This window comes from Lactuca sativa, chromosome 7 (assembly GCF_002870075.4).
Source record: "Lactuca sativa cultivar Salinas chromosome 7, Lsat_Salinas_v11, whole genome shotgun sequence".
Classification (NCBI taxonomy): Eukaryota; Viridiplantae; Streptophyta; class Magnoliopsida; order Asterales; family Asteraceae; genus Lactuca; species Lactuca sativa.
In genome coordinates, this window is record NC_056629.2 from 203705146 (window position 1) to 203723295 (window position 18150).

General features: G+C 31.6%; 1 long non-coding RNA gene and 5 other non-coding genes across 7 annotated transcripts; all 6 read left to right on the forward strand.

Moving 5' to 3' along the window:
- The first annotated feature begins 1207 nt into the window (after positions 1–1207).
- On the forward strand, positions 1208–1279 carry TRNAH-GUG (transfer RNA histidin (anticodon GUG)). The gene has a single exon. It is a non-coding gene; the product is annotated as a tRNA-His (tRNA).
- Positions 1280–1326: 47 nt separating this feature from the next.
- Positions 1327–4061, forward strand: LOC111884740 (uncharacterized). Of its 2 annotated transcripts, XR_002847880.3 has the most exons (3): positions 1345–2999; positions 3587–3814; positions 3906–4061. It is a non-coding gene; the product is annotated as an uncharacterized LOC111884740 (long non-coding RNA). The 2 variants fall into 2 exon arrangements; XR_006184751.1 differs by having other exon boundaries at positions 1327–3814.
- On the forward strand, positions 1579–1668 carry LOC111884788 (small nucleolar RNA U31b). The gene has a single exon (XR_002847897.1). It is a non-coding gene; the product is annotated as a small nucleolar RNA U31b (small nucleolar RNA).
- On the forward strand, positions 1786–1875 carry LOC111884786 (small nucleolar RNA U31b). The gene has a single exon (XR_002847895.1). It is a non-coding gene; the product is annotated as a small nucleolar RNA U31b (small nucleolar RNA).
- On the forward strand, positions 1978–2062 carry LOC111884781 (small nucleolar RNA Z195/SNORD33/SNORD32 family). The gene has a single exon (XR_002847891.1). It is a non-coding gene; the product is annotated as a small nucleolar RNA Z195/SNORD33/SNORD32 family (small nucleolar RNA).
- Positions 2146–2234, forward strand: LOC111884782 (small nucleolar RNA Z196/R39/R59 family). The gene has a single exon (XR_002847892.1). It is a non-coding gene; the product is annotated as a small nucleolar RNA Z196/R39/R59 family (small nucleolar RNA).
- Positions 4062–18150: the final 14089 nt, after the last annotated feature.

Below are 18150 nucleotides of genomic sequence, written 5' to 3' on the forward strand. Positions count from 1 at the left end.
ACCACATAAAAGTCTTAACAAACTACAATCCATTTATCTACTTCAAATCTTTTTCCACACATAGCTTCTCTATATATAACATTAAACCAATATACATTCTCCTTAACAAGTATATCAAAGTTTATTTAGCTCAAAAGCGATTTTAAAACCAAATCGAAATACTCCTAATCATGACCTCCTCCGGTTACGTTTGCATTTTCGTCTTTGCAGTAATCTGCATCACAAACAATCAATTTTGTTACGCTTCACGCAACCTACTGCAAACAACACCAACGATGCCTTAACCACAAATGTCAACCATTCCACAACCCCAGATGCCCACCAACCCAGGTATACCACAATCCCAACCCCAGATACCCACCAGCCCAGGTATACCACAACTCCAACCCCAGATCCCTACCACCCCAGGTATGCCACAACCCAAGATGCCTACTAACCCGACTATCGCACAACCCCAAATACCAACACTCCCTACAATACCAATCATTCCTACACTACCTCCTAACATACCCAAAATCACATTGCCTCCAATTCCTTCAATTCCAAATATCCCCCCAATTCCGTTCTTTGCTCCATCACCTTCCAAGAAGTAGACCTACAACAAATGTTATTAGAAAATATGTGACGATGTATATATGGGATTGATAGCTATGTCACCTAATTCATAAATGTTGGTATATATGTTATATTGATCGTATGTAAATTCTATATTTTTATGCTTATCATAACTTTGTTGTATTGTATAATTAATTTACATTAAAATATATTTATCGTTTAATGTTTACGGAAATTCGCTCCTTTCATGCTTGCTCATACAAAAATGCTTGTGAATCAAAGTTGTAATATAACGTATAAAAGAGAATGTACGAACTTATGGTTAATGTTTATATGCATTAGATTCTTATAAGATGGGATGATGATATACTCTTTTTTATGCTTAGTTTATATCAAAGTGGTTTTAACAAATTTTTATAAAATAATACTGTGGTAACTTCAAAAACTCATCTAAACATATTTTTATTAATTAAAAAAAATTCTAAGACACTTTTATTTTTACATCTGAAGTAATACAGCCACAATACCTCTACTGCCAGAATAATACCTCTAATAAATGGCAGAGAATGCCTTTAAATTACCTCAAAAATGTATTTTAAATATAGCTATAATATTCTATAGTTAGGTAATCTTAAGAATTATGTCACATCATGTGGCTGTAGTTTAGTGGTAAGAATTCCACGTTGTGGCCGTGGAGACCTGGGCTCGAATCCCAGCAGCCACAAAGTTTTTTTTTTAATTTTCATTTTTTTTTTATTTTTTGCCCAATTTCTAATTGGGCCGCTAGTTATCCTCAAATGTCAAAACCCTAAATCGAACATATCACAGGGCACAGATTAAACCTTACTCGATTCGCTATAAATTGCTGTCGTTTCCTCCATGAATCCTCATGGTTGCAGCTCTTCTTTGTACAAAGATCACATCATCTCGTTGGTTGCAATTTATAAAGATTCGTGAGCTCTCTTCTCAGTTTTTTTTTAATCTATTGCAATTATAATTTCCAAATTCAAATCGTTTTTGGCTGAATATGATGAGAGTTATTGTCGCCCCAGTCTTACGAGCTTCGTACAACTACGTCGCTCGATGCTGATAGACATATTCATAATCTGATTTTTCAAATTGTGCGTCTTTTCAATCTTCGATTTTCAGAATCGGAACATAAAATAATTTCAGAAACGTCTTTGAATATTTTTTTTTTATTTTCCATACTAAATCTGAGATTTTTTTTCTGAATATGATGAGAGTTATTGTCGCCCCAGTCTTACGAGCCTTGTATCATTGCATTGCTCAATGGTGATAGACATATTCATAATCTGATTCATGCTGCTCCAATTATACATAATAGATTTCAAAATGTTATTCAAAGTTCATAATTTTTTTAGTTGTAATGATATTATTTGGAGATGATGTGGTTAGCTAATTGATTGACGTGATGATTTATTTACCCATTTTGTCTGTAATATCAAATGATGATATATAATATACATGCATCACCATCTGATCTCTCTTTTGCAACCACTCATCAAATCCCCAATAATTTTTTTTGTCAAATCATTCATTTATTCATACTTGTTTCGAAAACGAAGCTGTTGTAATCAATGATGTAAATTATTATTTTTTACACTGATGTTTATCTGTGATTAACTTAAATTGATCACCATCTTTCGGCTGAGATTATGCAACAGTTTTTTTTGTTATTTTTTTTATTTCAATCTTTTTGTGAATTCAATGCCCATGGTATCTAATGCTTTTACCTAATTAATGTATAATGCATCTCGTTTGACGGGCAGATAGTGATGAAAACAGACTTTGCGACACAGTTTGCTGTTAGTTTTTAAAAGCTTACTGTTACTGTTTAATGCTGTTCACACTTTTTATATTTTTCCAGTAGATACACAATATATTTTTTTTGAATTTTATAGCAATGTAAAAAGAGAAACAAGTAAAATTAAATGTAGTTGTCATTGATTTTGCAAAAGGCGAACACATCTTCATTCTTTCATTCATTTTTTTAACATGGTATCAACAAAATATTTATTTTGATTCCACCAACATAATCAAACTAAACTTGTGTAATGAGAAAAAGCAGGCGAATCCAATTTGTAAAGGCAAGCTGAAAGGTTGATGAAAACATTTTAGATTATGAGAAGCAATACAATCTTTGCAATAAGTTAATTTATTACTCTTAATATATTATATAAGGATATGTGAACGAAAACAACTACAAGGAACACATATTTGAAAGAATCAACTTAATCTGATTTCATATGAGAGAAAACTAAAAGATTCAAAATTTGTTTGGCTATCTATCTTCTTCACATCTTTCTTCAGTCTGGATTATATGTTAGACTCGAGAATCAAGTGAACATGGGAACTTCGAGATCATATGAAAGAGCTCTGAGGTTTTAAAGTTGACCGAAATTGATATATGGTTGATGTCAAAGGTTTGGCTTTTGAGAAAATTGGGATTTTTAGATATATTGAATATTGGATAAATTTAACTTGGAATAAGTTATTGATACTTGAATAATGAGATAGAGGGTTTGGTATTTCATCTCTAAACAACTTATTGAGTAAATAAAAAAAAGTAAAAAAAAAATGTTTGATAAAAAGAAAATGTCTTTTAAAACAACTTTTTCTTAATCTTTCAAAAAGAAATTTTCAAAAAGTTTCAATATGTAATTTTTTTGAACATTTTTTGAGTCCTAAAAGTAAAACATTATCTTAAAATAATTTTAAGCCAAGAAAAACATATTTTTAAATAGGGATAATGACTTAAAAGGATAATTGATTTGTTTACATTAAATAGTCATTGAGTTTTTTTTGTTTATATTTACCTCTTCAACTTGTTAAACTTTATATATTTAGTGATTACGACCGGCTATTCCAGTTTAGCCGGTAAAAATGGCTTAATAGGGTAATATATTTGTACATATTTAGTCTTTACTACATATTTAGTCCTTAATATTTTTTTATTGCAAAATACATTTTTGTTTTTTATTCATCCAGTATTTATGAATTATTTCTTTAGGTTTTTCTCATGACATCTTATGTGGGATAGTCATATGTTGTAAGCCAAGATACCTGGTGCGGACCGGCTATAAGTTGTAGGCACGAAGACTCAAGAAGAGTGGTTGGATTAAGGTGTCATGCCAACAAACCCTAAGTATTCCAGTCTGATAACTAATTGGACCTGTTGTATGTTGCATTCCAATTCGATGACTGATTGGGCCAATGTATACCAATCTAATGAGTGTGGGTATGTTATGCATGATAATACGTTTGTTGTGTTGGGTATTTTGGGGGAAACTCACTAAACTCTGTGCTTACCCATTTGTTTATATTTTCAGGTTCTATCGTTGGTCGTGGGAAGGCGAATACATGACTATACACACTCATCAACATTATTGAGGATTACATATTTCTTATATTACTCTGATTTTCGATAAATGTATTTTAGAATAAACGTTTTTTTTCTTAATAATGGATTTATAATTTGGGAGTTTTGCCTTATTTAAAAATGAAATTTTTTGGTTGTGAAAATGAGACATTACATATAAACATCAACAGCCTCACACACTTTATCAATAATTGTCCCACGTAAGATGTCATGAGAAAAATCTAAAGAAAACATTTATAAGTATTGAATGTGTACAAAAACAAAAATAATTTATTTTGAAACAAAAAAATATTAAGGATTAAGTATGTACAAAAACATTAAGGACTAAATGTGTACAAAATAAAAAATATATTACCCTATTAAATCATTATTCCCATACTAACCGGTCATAACGACTAAATGTGTACAGTTCAACAAGTTAAAGAGTAAATATGGACCAAAAAAAAACTCAGTGATCAAATGTGTACAAATCGAAAAACATATTACCCTTTTAAGTCATTATTCCTTTTAAAAACAACTTATTGATTTTTTTTCTATCACAAAAACTAATTCAAATAATTTTAAAAAATTTTGTTTTTCTGCAACCTTATCAATAAATCATTTTGTTTGAAAATGAAAATGAAATCTTAAATACCCTTTTATAAGCTAAATATGTTCATAGTTTGGTTAAAAATGTTTAAAACTTATCAAATTGCTGTAAATCAGTTGTTTTAAAGGTAGAAAATATGATTTTTTTTAAATGAACCAAAACTTAATCTATGAAAGTGCAAGAGAAAAAAAAAAGAGAAAACTGCAATAAAGTCCATACATATTGGTCTCATAATCGATTTAGTCCTTATGTATTTTTTTATTTAATTAAGTCCCAAATACCGGTAACCATATTCAATTTAACCCTTTGACCCGGTCAACAAGTCATCAAACTTTCAAAAATTACATTTTTGGCCCAGATTTCAAAATTTATTACAAATTTGGTCAAAAATTTACACTTTTGGCCCAGATTTAATTTTTTTTTACAAATTTGGTCCAACATTTACCCTTTTTGCCCAAATTTTAGAATTTAATTATGAATTCATCCTAACTTTAGTTTTTTTTACAACTTTTTTTCTCAAAAATTTGTTTCTAATATGTTTTTTCTTTATAAACACATATTTATACAAAAAAAGATATTTTCACATAAAAATCTTATTTTTTCTACATAAAAACTTTTTTAAAAGGTTTTTTGTATATAAAATATCTAGTTATAAAAATAGGTTTGGACTATTTGTGTGATATCTTTTAAAAAATCAATTAAGAAACTAAAAGTAACCCTAAATTATAAAAACATGTTTGGATAATTTGTTCTTTAATCACATTTATATGAAAGTTTAAACTAGTTACATTATATATGAAAGTTTAAAATATATATATATATATATATATATATATATATATATATAAAATATAATATAATAATATTATATTTTATTCGTAAGAATTTTTTTAAGAAAAAAGTTAAAATCATAACTTTGATATATTTTTTTATAACTTTTTAATAAATATATTATCTAAATAAAACATATCTATTCATGGCATGTATCCGATCTAGGTTGTGATTTTTTATTGCCAATCAACCTTTTCTTATTTGGATTATTTATAATCTTGTATTTCTTTTATTATTTAATGTATGTTATATGAAATATCGGTTGCAATTTATTATCGATAAACATGTTTTTAGGGGAGTGAGAAATGACCAAAAATACAATAGCAACATAAATATATAAAATATTATAACTATCAATAACACAATAGAATTCTTTAACTAAAGTTCTAAAGAATTTACACATGAGTTTGGTTAAAAAAAATTACTCAAAGTTATGATTTTAACTTTTTTCCTAAAAAAAATTTACGAATAAAATATAATATTATTATATTATATATATTAAACTTTCATATATAATGTAACTAGTTTAAACTTTCATATAAATGTGATTAAAGAACAAATAATCCAAACTTGTTTTTATAATTTAGGGTTACTTTTAATTTCTTAATTGATTTTTTAAGAGATATCACACAAATAATCAAAACCTATTTTTATAACTAGATGTTTTATATACAAAAAACATTTTAAAAAAAGTTTTTATATAGAAAAAATAAGATTTCTATGTGAAAATATGATTTTTTTTTTTTTTGTATAAATATGAGTTTATAAAGAAAAAACATATTAGAAACGATTTTTTGAGAAAAAAAGTTGTAAAAAAACTAAAGTTATGATGAATTCATAATAAAATTCTAAAATTTGGGCAAAAAGGGTAAATTTTGGACCAAATTTGTAAAAAAAATTAAAATTTGGGCCAAAAGTGTAAATTTTGGACCAACTTTGTAATAAATTTTGAAATATGGGCCAAAAATGTAATTTTTGAAAGTTGGATGACCTGTTGACCGGGTCAAAGGGTTAAATTGAATACGACTACCGATATTTGGGACTTAATTGAATAAAAAAATATATAAGGACTAAATCGATTATGAGGCCAATATGTAGGGACTTTATTGCAGTTTTCCCAAAAAAAAAACAGTACAAGTTATGGGCAAGAAATGAGGTATTTAGCATATACAAGCACATATAAGTGCGGAATGAAATTGTAACAATATTTATGAGATGTTGGGTAGATTTGACAACAAAATATATAGGAAAAGTAGAACACAAAATAATTTTTGTTTTTAAGAATTTTAACGGTTCAAATAATCAAATCTCTATTCTAATTCTAATAAATGAATAAGTTTATTCTTGTATTGTCAAATATCATCCTATTAGAATTCATCATTAATATTATATGTTACATATTATATCATATGTTAACCTATTCAAATTTCAAATTTTAAAAATTTTACTCAAATTACACTAAATTATTATTTGATTCACCATTTTAAATTTCAAATTTTAAATTTTTTTCATTCTAATTATATTAAATTAATAACATTAGATTAAAAAATAAAATTAAATTAATACAATTATAAAGTGATATAATTTCACGTATTTATTTAAATCAACGATTATAATTTTATATAACTAAAAAGTATCTCTTAAGTAATAATTTATTTAAAATATTTGATTAATAATTTTGATTTTTTAATATTAAAGTTTTATTAATTTTATAACCATGGTTCTCACGGGTTATAAACTAGTATTGCACAATTGACTAAAATAAGATATGTTTTGAGATCTAAGTACTGGCATCGGCTATATAAACATGTAAAAACCTAAGAGTAGAAACAACATCTTTAAATTTAAGAAATAACATTTAGGCAAAACATGATGCCTAAATGAGAAAAATGTCAAATAGTGCCAAAATGGGATTTGTTTTAAAAAGTCTTATAAATATTTATACATGTTTAAAACATAGTTGGTATATGGTTGGGACTTTTTAACATATAGAAACACGTTTATGAAAGAAAATGTGAGGTTATAGACATCAACCATTTGATGTAACAGTTACCAAAGACATTTCTGTTACATTTCTTACTTTAAAGAAAATGAAAATAAGGAAGTCACTTCTAAAGAAAGTTAAAGTTGGTGTTCTTTGAAAAAAAAATAGCAAAACCAAAAAGGAAATAAATAAGTAGTTTCATTTCCAAGCCACCGTTGATAAAAATAAAATGTTTGTTCTTGCACACTTTCATCTGATAACCGATGTATAATTTTCGTTTGACCAAAGCTTTCGAATCTGTCATAAGTCGAGAAATGTCAGTGTTTGGTTAATCGGATACAAATGTAAAAAAAAGGTGTGCAAGAACAATATATATATATATATATATATATATATATATATATATATATACACATACTAGGTTACAACCCGTGGGAACCACGGGTAAAATATTTATATTATTAATTTAAACCCATGGAAACCACAAGAAATGCATCAAGCTCTAAATCAAAATCGATTTCAAACATATCAACGAAAAATATAAGATAAAAGATGAAGAAGGAACTATCATGAAATGTATTCGACAGTGAGATGGGAGAGTAGAGAAAGTATGAAAACAGAAGTAGAGAAAGGATTTAGAAATTACCTCTTGCGATTTCTAAACCAAATCCAATAACTACGTTATAGTAGAAAGAACTATAAATGACAAAGGGCTTTAGATGGAGGATGGAGAGGTTAAAAAAGAAAGGGCATTTTTGGTAATTCACTTTCAAAATTTATAGATTGAGGAGACGCCACATGGCATAAATGGATTCTTTTATTAGAGAGAAGATATATAATTCTATGAATAAATAATTTTACAAAAAAAAACAAATTTAGTACCATGCATACTTACATTTTTCGCAGCATCACTAAAAGCTTCCCTGTGGGTTATATTTGAAATAGTAGCCTTGATCCTTTGAATCTCCTATCTAATACTTAAAAATAAAATAGTAATTTAAGTTACTAAAATAACTATATTCAAATATAAGGGGAATTTAGTCTGTGTACTTGATGAATTGGTTGTAAGCATTCTACAGATTTTTTTATCCAACCCTCATTGACTATATAAAGAGATAAGCACCACCTATCCAATCTCATGTGAGTGTTTAGGCCCTTAAAAAAACTAATAATACATAAAAGTATCATCCAATAAGTATTAAATTCGGGACAAAAACAAAATTAAGGGTAAAATGGTAAAAATCTCTAAGTAACACCAATTATGATTATTCCAAAATTTCAAAGGAATGCCAATTAGCAATTACCTGCTGGAAGAAATATATCAAAGTACAATGCTAGTTTATTGCAGATGGATTTTTTGAAAGTAGAATGCTACTTTCTGCATGGTTTAGAAAATTATACTTTTTAAATTATAAATTAATCTGTAAATGATAATATTTGCAGAAAATAACTAACAAACTATAAATAAGCAAAAAACAGATTTTTTTTAATTTTTTTTAAAAGTATAACGCTAATTTCCTGAGGTTTTTGAAAGTAGAAAGCTACTTTCTTGCGGATAGACTTTTTTAAAGTACAATGCTACTTTATGCATATTTTAGAAAGTCCTTTTTTTTAATTATCATTTTTTTAAAGAATATGGTGTATTGCTTTTTGTGATAACCGATACCAAATGAAAAAAAATTCATTATAAACAAAAAAAATGAGTCAAACTGTTTTATAGGTAAACATAGGATGCTATAATTACTTTTTTATTGTGCGTTTCTTTATTTATTTATTTTTTGTTTCTTGATTTCTTTTGACTTACGATATCCATTACCATGTATAGCAAATAGTTTGAATAGAAGAAGAAAATTGAACTCCAAACTAAAGTAATAGAACTATCCAAGATAGGTACATACATGTAACTCGATTTTACCCTAGTGGGATCGAACTAAAATCATCAGAGTTTGTTTGATTAAACATGATCTTTACATGCTTCCTTAGAAAAATAACTCCATGAGAGTGTTTTGTATGATAAATTCAGGAAGGAATGGGATGGTTCATTAAGACAACTGAAAAAGGACATGTTTCATTAGTCCATTGGAATTGAATGAACCAACCTATTCCTTTTTACTGATATGATTCTGAGAAGGGTGTTTAGTAATTACCTGACGGAAGACATATCCAAATGTCTCAAAAAAAAGATGAATAAAACCGATGAGAGAACTTCAATGTCTGCTACTTTACCGATGGTAAAATAATGGAATGACTGTTAGTATATTAAAAGGAGGTAATTCAAATAAGATAACATAGGCTGATTTATTGCCTTATATATTGTTGAAATTCAAATAACTACATTAACTTTGTGCTGATTTAATGGTATATTACAATTGTTTCTAATTTAAATTCCTAATGTTCAGGAATTTAAAATCGTATTCAAAAGAAAAACGGGATTTGCTTTCATTTAAACTAGTTGTGAGACCGGTATGTTATACGGGTTGGATAGAACAAAAAAAATAAATATGAAGGTTTAAACAAAAATTTATTTAAATTTGAAATTTAAAATTTAAAATTTGAATTTAAAAGGAAACATATTCAATAGTATATGAGTTATAATATTGTAATTTAATGGGTATTTTCAATTAAGGTAATTATTAATTGAGATATAAATATGATGTGTTAATTAAGAAAAGATAAATAATGAGAAAATGACACATGGAAAATACATGTATTCAAAAATACCAAAAAATGACATGTGTCCAAGTTAATGAGAGAGTGACATGTGGCAAAATTATTTTCATTTATTAGGGAGGATGCTTATTTGTAGGGATTCCAAATTCAATTATAAATGTTGGATATTAAGTTGCGTACGAATTTAAAACAAAAGAAGGGCAAGATGGTAAAATCACTTTGTTGAATTATGGGATGTAAAAGTGCCACGTGGCAAAATATGGATTCTTTTATTAGAATAGGAGGATATCAACGGTAGCTTGCAAACGAAAATGCTTATTTATTTTCTTTTTGATTTTGGCAAGAATTGTTTTCAAAGAAAACTAACTTTCACTTTGTTTGGAAGTGGTTTCCTTATTTTTATTTTCTATAGAGTAAGAAGTGTCATAGTAATAACTTTGTTCTAACTTTAACATCAACATCTAAATCATAACAACATAACAACATGATATATATATATATATATATATATATATATATATATATATATATATATATATATATATATATATATATATATATATATAAAAGCCACTGCCGGCTCCCTTTCACCATCAATAATCCTTAAAACATGAACAAGTGGCTTTGAGGTTTTAATGGAATAAACCACACTAGATCAAAAGGTTTTCTCGTCCATGACAATCTTTTTGACAGCATTTCCATCATCCTTTTTTGCCCAAGCACAATTTAACCACTCTCTTGAAACAAATATACTTTGTAGTTGTTGCTTTAATCATACTTTCCAATGTCAAAAATGATGTCGTGAATCGTGTGGTAGCTGGTCGAAGAATATCTTTCTCATCAAACTTTCTTGTTAAGCTCAAAACCCATTTATGGTTATGGATGAATTTGCTGACTTTTTTTTGCTTTTAGCAAAGCATATTTATTTTGTGGCAAATCTCCAATCTTCTTAAGCATCAAATCGATGCAATGAGCAGCACAAGGGGTCCAATACAAACCCTTTCTCTTCTCCATCAATAGTGCACTAGCAGCTTTATAGCCACTAACATTATCAGTCACAACTTGAACCACAAGTTCTTCATCATTCTCTTCTATGACAGCATCAAGTAACTCGAATAATTTGTGTGTGTTTTTTATACAATTTGAGGCGTCAACAGTCTTCAAAAAAAAAAACAGTCTCTTATTGATTGTTTACAAGAAAATTTATAAGACTTCTATTTCATATATCTGACCAGCCATCCGACATCAAAGTAACAACAGTTTTTTTCCAAGTTGCTTTTATATCATCAACTATTGTTGTAGTTGTCTTGACTTCTTCATTTAATATCCAAGTCCTCAACTCGTATGAAGTAGGTGGTTTCAACTCCCTACCGTATTGGCCAATGGAACGCACCATCTACCCTAATAAATAAAAATGACTTTGCCACATGTCTTTCTCTCATAAAATTAGTCACATGTCATTTTGTCGTAATTTGAGATATATTTATTTTCCACTTGTCATTACTTTAATTTTTCATTTTCAATATATCATTAATTTAATTTCCATAAATTAAACCAATCATAATGACTATTAATTTCAAATTTTAAATTTCAAATTCAATTTCAAATAAATTTACAGTTTAAACCTTTATGTTTAACATTTTGTTATAATTTAACCCGTTTAGTACACACTAAACACATAAATTTAATTAATTTATTTTTTGCATGTTTTTTTTTTCTCATAATTTTCACTTATTTCAATTTCAAATTCAAATAAAATTTCTATTTAATCGTTCTTACTTAACATTTTGTTTTAATCAACCCGTATAATATACGGGTCTCACAACTAGTACCTATAAAAGGACTTGTTGCCATGTTAAATGAGATCCCATTCTCGTAGAAGCATCTCTCGATATTCAAGCAAACTCAATTCCTATGTTCTTTAGCACTTGTTGGTGTCATCTTCTCACCCGATACGGTTCCTTGCTCATCATTTTTTGTAATCCCCAAAAATTGATCCATAGGTCCTCTAACACCCCTATCGTTTACACTTGGAGAAGAACTAATGTTCGGATTCACAAAGTATGCACCATATTCCACATTCTCTTCAAAATTGTGTTGCGCCATAAATTTTGTAGTTTCAAAGGTCTTCAAATATTGACGGATTTCTTTCTTCGCCCCATCAGGAACATTAGGACAAGGTGAAACATCTTTTTGAGTGCATGCAAGATGTTCTTTCACTCTTCACTCCCCCTTGATGACTTTACTACAAAACTTACATTTTAGGTATTTGTAACCTTTTTTTCCACCTTCAATTGGTATTTTTATACTATACGGCCATGCAGGATCCTTTCATGACCCTTTAGTAGCCATCCTAATAAACGAAATTTGATGAAACAGCCTTAAACAGTGAGCAAAACGACTAAACAGTGAACAAAAACACTACAAACAAACAAAAAAAAACTACATGAAAACAGCAAGAAATAAACCAAATATATGGATGTATGAAGTATGAACTGAAACAACAGAAAGAAAACCACATGAAATAGCAAAAAAGACAACAAACAAGCAACAAAATAAGGTAGTGAAATCCAAAAGCTGTATGCTAATTCGTGGAACAACCTAGAAAAATTCTTGCATTTATGACATTAAACACATAATAAATGCATATATGCATTAAATAATAAATGGCAAATTGGCAATAAATAAACACATGGATCATAAACTCACAAAATAATAAGTTGACTGAATGAATAACAAATAAACACAACAAAAAGAGCTAATAATACTAGAGAAGAAGAGGCAAAAAGAAAAGATAAAGAAAAAAAGGATGTAACCTGATGAGGTCTTCAATGGTTGAACTTCAAAAAATATGGAGGATTTATGTGATACGGATATGTTGACTTTGAATAAAGAAGAAGAAAACGAAGGAAGATCAAAGTAACAAGCAACATATCATTCTACACTAGGTCAAAAAGTGTGAAATTTGATATTTTGGGAAGTTTCAGAACTCGCTTTCTTGCAGAAGTAAAAGTAAAAACAAAGCTGTTGAAAAACAGCTGTAAAAAACGTTAAAAAAAGGGTTAGAAGACAAAATCTGCTATTGACCGTATTGGAAACTAATTATTTTCTCTCCACCATATATTCTCTTTCCTCTCTTAGGATCTTTAATTCCATCTGTAATTATTGTGATAGGCTCTTTCCTTTTGTGATGTAATATTTTGCTGTATATATCCTCTGTAGAAAAACACATCAAGAAAATAAAACATTTTGATATCTCAATTCGTTTATGGTATCAGAGAGGGTGATCCAAAATCAAAACACAAAGAAACCTTAATCGATAGTCCATATGGCTGGAGATGAGGCTTTGAAGAACAAAGATGAAGGAGAAACTATCAACCACAATTCTCCTTTTTACCTACACGCTTCCGACTATCCAAAACAGTTACACGTAAACGATACTCTTACCGACAAAAACTACGGCGATTGGGAACAGGAGATGATGAAATTTTTGTTCGCTAAAAACAAGACTGGATTCATTGATGGGTCGATCGAGATGCCAGAAAAAGGATCAGACAAATACCTGCCATGGATGCGTTGCGATGCGATGATCAAAGGTTGGTTAACCACAGCCATGGAGAAAGAAATTCGCAACAGTGTGAAATACGCCAAAACTGCAGCCGAGATCTGGAGAGACTTGAAGGAGCGGTTTGGGAAGGAAAGCGCCCCCAAAGCATATGAACTGAAGCAGTCTCTATATAGCACCCGACAAGATGGCATGACAGTTTCAGCATATTACACGAGACTACGGGTTTTGTGGGACGAAATCGAATCGATTTTGCCAACTCCCAAGTGTTCATGCAATGGATGCAAGTGTGAACTCGGAAGGAAGATGGTTGAATTAAAAGAAAAGGAAAGAATCTATGAGTTTTTTATGGGGCTTGATGATCAGTTCAGCGTCATTAAGACTCAAATTCTAGCAATGAAACCAACTCCAAACCTCAGCAATGTGTATCATTTAGTTGCTGAAGATGAACAACAGCGCATCATTGGAGCATCAAAAGGACCGGTCCGTGAAGTGGCAGCCTTTCAGGCAAATTTCCAGGGAAGGCGAAACCAATATGAAAAGGATGGACGAAAGATGAATTCCCAGGTCAACAAAACAGCACACTGTAGTCATTGTGGAAAAGACGGGCATGATAAAGATGGGTGTTTTAAAAGAATTGGTTACCCGGAATGGTGGCCAGGAAAGGGAAAGGGAGATAAGTCAAGGCCAAAGGCTGCACTGGTAGAAACAAAAATATGCCCTATACCAGGCATGACAGAGGAGCAGTACGCAAGTTTCTTGAAATTATTTGAAGGAAGCAAAGTTGAACCTGTTGTGGCTAACATGGCAGGTAGGATGAAGGTCGATGAGGACTGGGTTGTGGACTCGAGTGCAATTGAACACATAACATGCAAAGGACACTTACTTCAAAACTTGAACATGAGCATGATTGAAAGGCCTGTCACAATCCCCAATGGAGAATCAATCCCAGTTAAAGGGAAAGGCGATTTTCTTTTAAAGGAGGGATTAGACATTAAAGGAGTCCTCTATGTGCCAAACTTTACATGCAATCTTCTATCTGTACGAAGATTGACTAAAGATCTTAACTGTGCAGTGACGTTTTTCCCCGATTTTTTTGTTTTGCAGGATCTGAAGGCGGGGAACTTGATTGGAGCGGGTAACTGTCATGGTGGTATATACCGAATGGGGGGAATAAAAGAAGAAAGGCGAGCAATGATGGTGACAATGGAATCATGGCACAAACGACTCGGACATGCCTCCAATGTTAAGTTATCGCATGTTAGTTTTCTTAAGGGTGCTTCCTCGAATTTTGAAGACAAAGTTTGTGATTCTTGTAATAAAGCTAAACTTACTCGATTGCCATTTCCGGTCAGCTATATTAAAACAAATAATTGTTTCGATTTAATTCACTGTGATGTTTGGGGCAAATACAGGAAACCATCACTTACGGGTGCAAATTATTTCCTGACGGTAGTTGATGATTTTAGTAGAACCGTGTGGGTTTATTTACTGAAACACAAACATGAGGCTAGTAATTGTTTAATTGATTTTTACAATATGGTCAAAACTCAATTTGGAAAGGGCATAAAAAGGATTAGGTGTGACAACGGTGGAGAGTTTGTGTCAAATTACATGAGACAATTCTACAGCAAGCAGGGAATTATTCTAGAAACAACTTGTCCTCATAGCCCACAACAAAATGGGGTGGTTGAGCGAAAACATAGACACCTTTTGGAAATTGCACGTGCTCTACGTTTTGAAGCAAACTTCCGACAATCTTTTGGGGGGAGTGCGTTCTAACGGCTGCTTATATAGTAAATCGGTTACCATCAAAAGTTATAAACAACAAAACTCCGTATGAAATCTTATTTGGGAGTCAACCTGAATACGATCACATGCGGGTTTTTGGTTGTTTGGTATACTACAAAAACGTTGAGGCCAATGGGGACAAGTTCGAGCCGAGAGGAAAACCGGGTGTGTTTATGGGTTATCCTCCAAAAAAAAAGGGATACAAAATTTACGATATACAACAAAGAAAGATGGTGATGACAAGAGATGTTAGATTTGTCGAGAACATTTTTCCTTTTTCCAAGATAGAGTTGAAGGAATACGAACAAGAAATATTTGAACACTTGGATCCCATCACCGAATGCCAAGACTTGCATGACAGGCCCATCGAAAATATGGAGCAAGGGGGAGTTCCCTCCCAAACCATTGAAGATGAAGGAGATAAAACTTCGCATGAGGAGCCCATTGAAGATACAGAGATATGGAGAGCTCCCATGCAGACCTATGAAATTGAGCAAACTGAATTGGAAGCAACTGGTCCAGACATGCAAAGTGGTGAGGAAGAAAATGATATTCACTTAGAAGAAACACATGAAGAGATACCTACTGTTCAACAAGAATTTAAAGAAGAAAGGCAGACTAGAAAGAGAACACAACCGAGACATTTAAGTGATTATCATGTAAAACTCCCCCCTTCGCTTGATCACACGCAGCCCGTATCCAACTAAGAGTCCTCGTCGGTACATTCGCTATCTCATTATGTTTCTTATGAACAATTTTCTAACTCTCACAAAGCTTTTCTGTCAGCCATTAGCAACCATGATGAACCAAAGTCATTTTATCAAGCAGCTCAAGATGAAAATTGGAAGGAGGCTATGAAAAGGGAGATTCATGCTCTCGAACGAAACGGGACGTGGACCCTTGAAAACCTACCAAAGGGAAAGAAGGCCATTGATTCGAAATGGGTATACAAGATCAAATTTAAACCAAACGGAGAGGTTGAAAGATACAAGGCGAGACTTGTGGCAAAGGGGTTCACACAAATGGAGGGAGTTGATTATCATGACACCTTTGCCCCGGTAGCTAAATTAGTAACAATGAGAACTCTCCTCACTGTTGCTGTGAAACGGGGATGGGAGATTCAACAACTCGATGTGAACAACGCCTTCTTGCATGGTGACCTTGAAGAAGAAATTTATATGAAGATCCCACAAGGATTCTCAAGCGATAATGAAACAAGAGTTTGCAAACTCAAGAAGTCAATCTATGGGTTGAAGCAAGCGTCACGAAATTGGTATCACAAGTTCACGAAATCGCTCACAGGTCTTGGTTACAAGCAATCAAAGGCAGATCACTCGTTGTTCATTTATAAAAATGCAGGAATATATGTGGGAGCCCTCATATGTGTGGATGATGTGATTATTGTAGGAAACAATACAGAGCATATTGCAAGAACAAAGAAGCATCTAGACAAAGAATTCAGCATAAAGGACCTTGGTCCTTTGAAGTACTTCTTAGGAATAGAAGTTGCAAGAACATCCGAGGGTTTGGTTCTAAGCCAACGAAAGTACACTCTGGACATTCTTGAAGATAGTGGAATGAAAGGATGCAGACCCAGCTCGTTTCCCATGGAGCAGAACCTAAAACTCGACAAAGGAGAAGAAGAAGAAAAGGTTGATGTTGGTCAATATCAGAGACTTATGGGTCGTTTGCTTTATCTACAAGTTACTCGCCCAGACATAGCATATTCTGTGAATATCTTAAGTCAATTCGTTGGGGATCCAAGACATAATCATATGGAAGCTGCAAACAGAGTACTGAGATATCTTAAAACCACCGTTGGTCAAGGCATTCTATTGCCGAAGGGAGACGATGTTAATCTTGTAGCCTACTGTGACGCGGATTGGCTTGGATGCCCTCTTACTAGGAGATCTAGAACGGGCTATGTACTCTTGTTGGGAGGAGCTCCAATATCTTGGAAATCCAAGAAACAATCGGTGGTGTCGCGCTCTTCTGCTGAGGCGGAATATCGGGCCATGGCTACATCCGTTAGTGAAATTATATGGGTTCGTTGGTTATTGAAAGAGCTCGACGTTGCTGCAACTGGTCCAACACAACTGTTATGTGATAATCAAGCAGCTAAACACATAGCTAACAATCCCGTTTTCCATGAGCAGACAAAACACGTTGAAATGGATTGCTATTTTGTCCGTGAGCGTGTTGAACGAAAGGAAGTTGAGCCAATATTCATCAACTCCAAACAGCAAGTGGCAGATTTATTCACGAAACCTCTTGGTTCTCACCCCCTTCGTGAATTGTTAGTCAAGTTGGGCATTCGAAATCTACATGCGCCAACTTGAGGGGAAGTATTGGAAACTAATTATTTTCTCTCCACCATATATTCTCTTTCCTCTCTTAGGATCTTTAATTCCATCCGTAATTATTGTGATAGGCTCTTTCCTTTTGTGATGTAATATTTTGCTGTATATATCCTCTGTATCCTCTATAGAAAAACACATCAAGAAAATAAAACATTTTGATATCTCAATTCGTTTAGACCGCCTCCACATAAAACGCACCGCCTTCCTCTGTTTTCATCCGCTTCTCTCCGCCTCAAACATCAGAGGCGTATGCCCTAGACCAGACCTTAGAATCAGCGCCTCATACTCATTTTAGGCTCGAACCGTTTTCAGGCGCGCCTCGAGGCGTACGCCTTGACCACGCTTTTAAACAATGGGCACAACGTACGATTAATAAGTCGAAATTATTTAATACATTTTATTTGA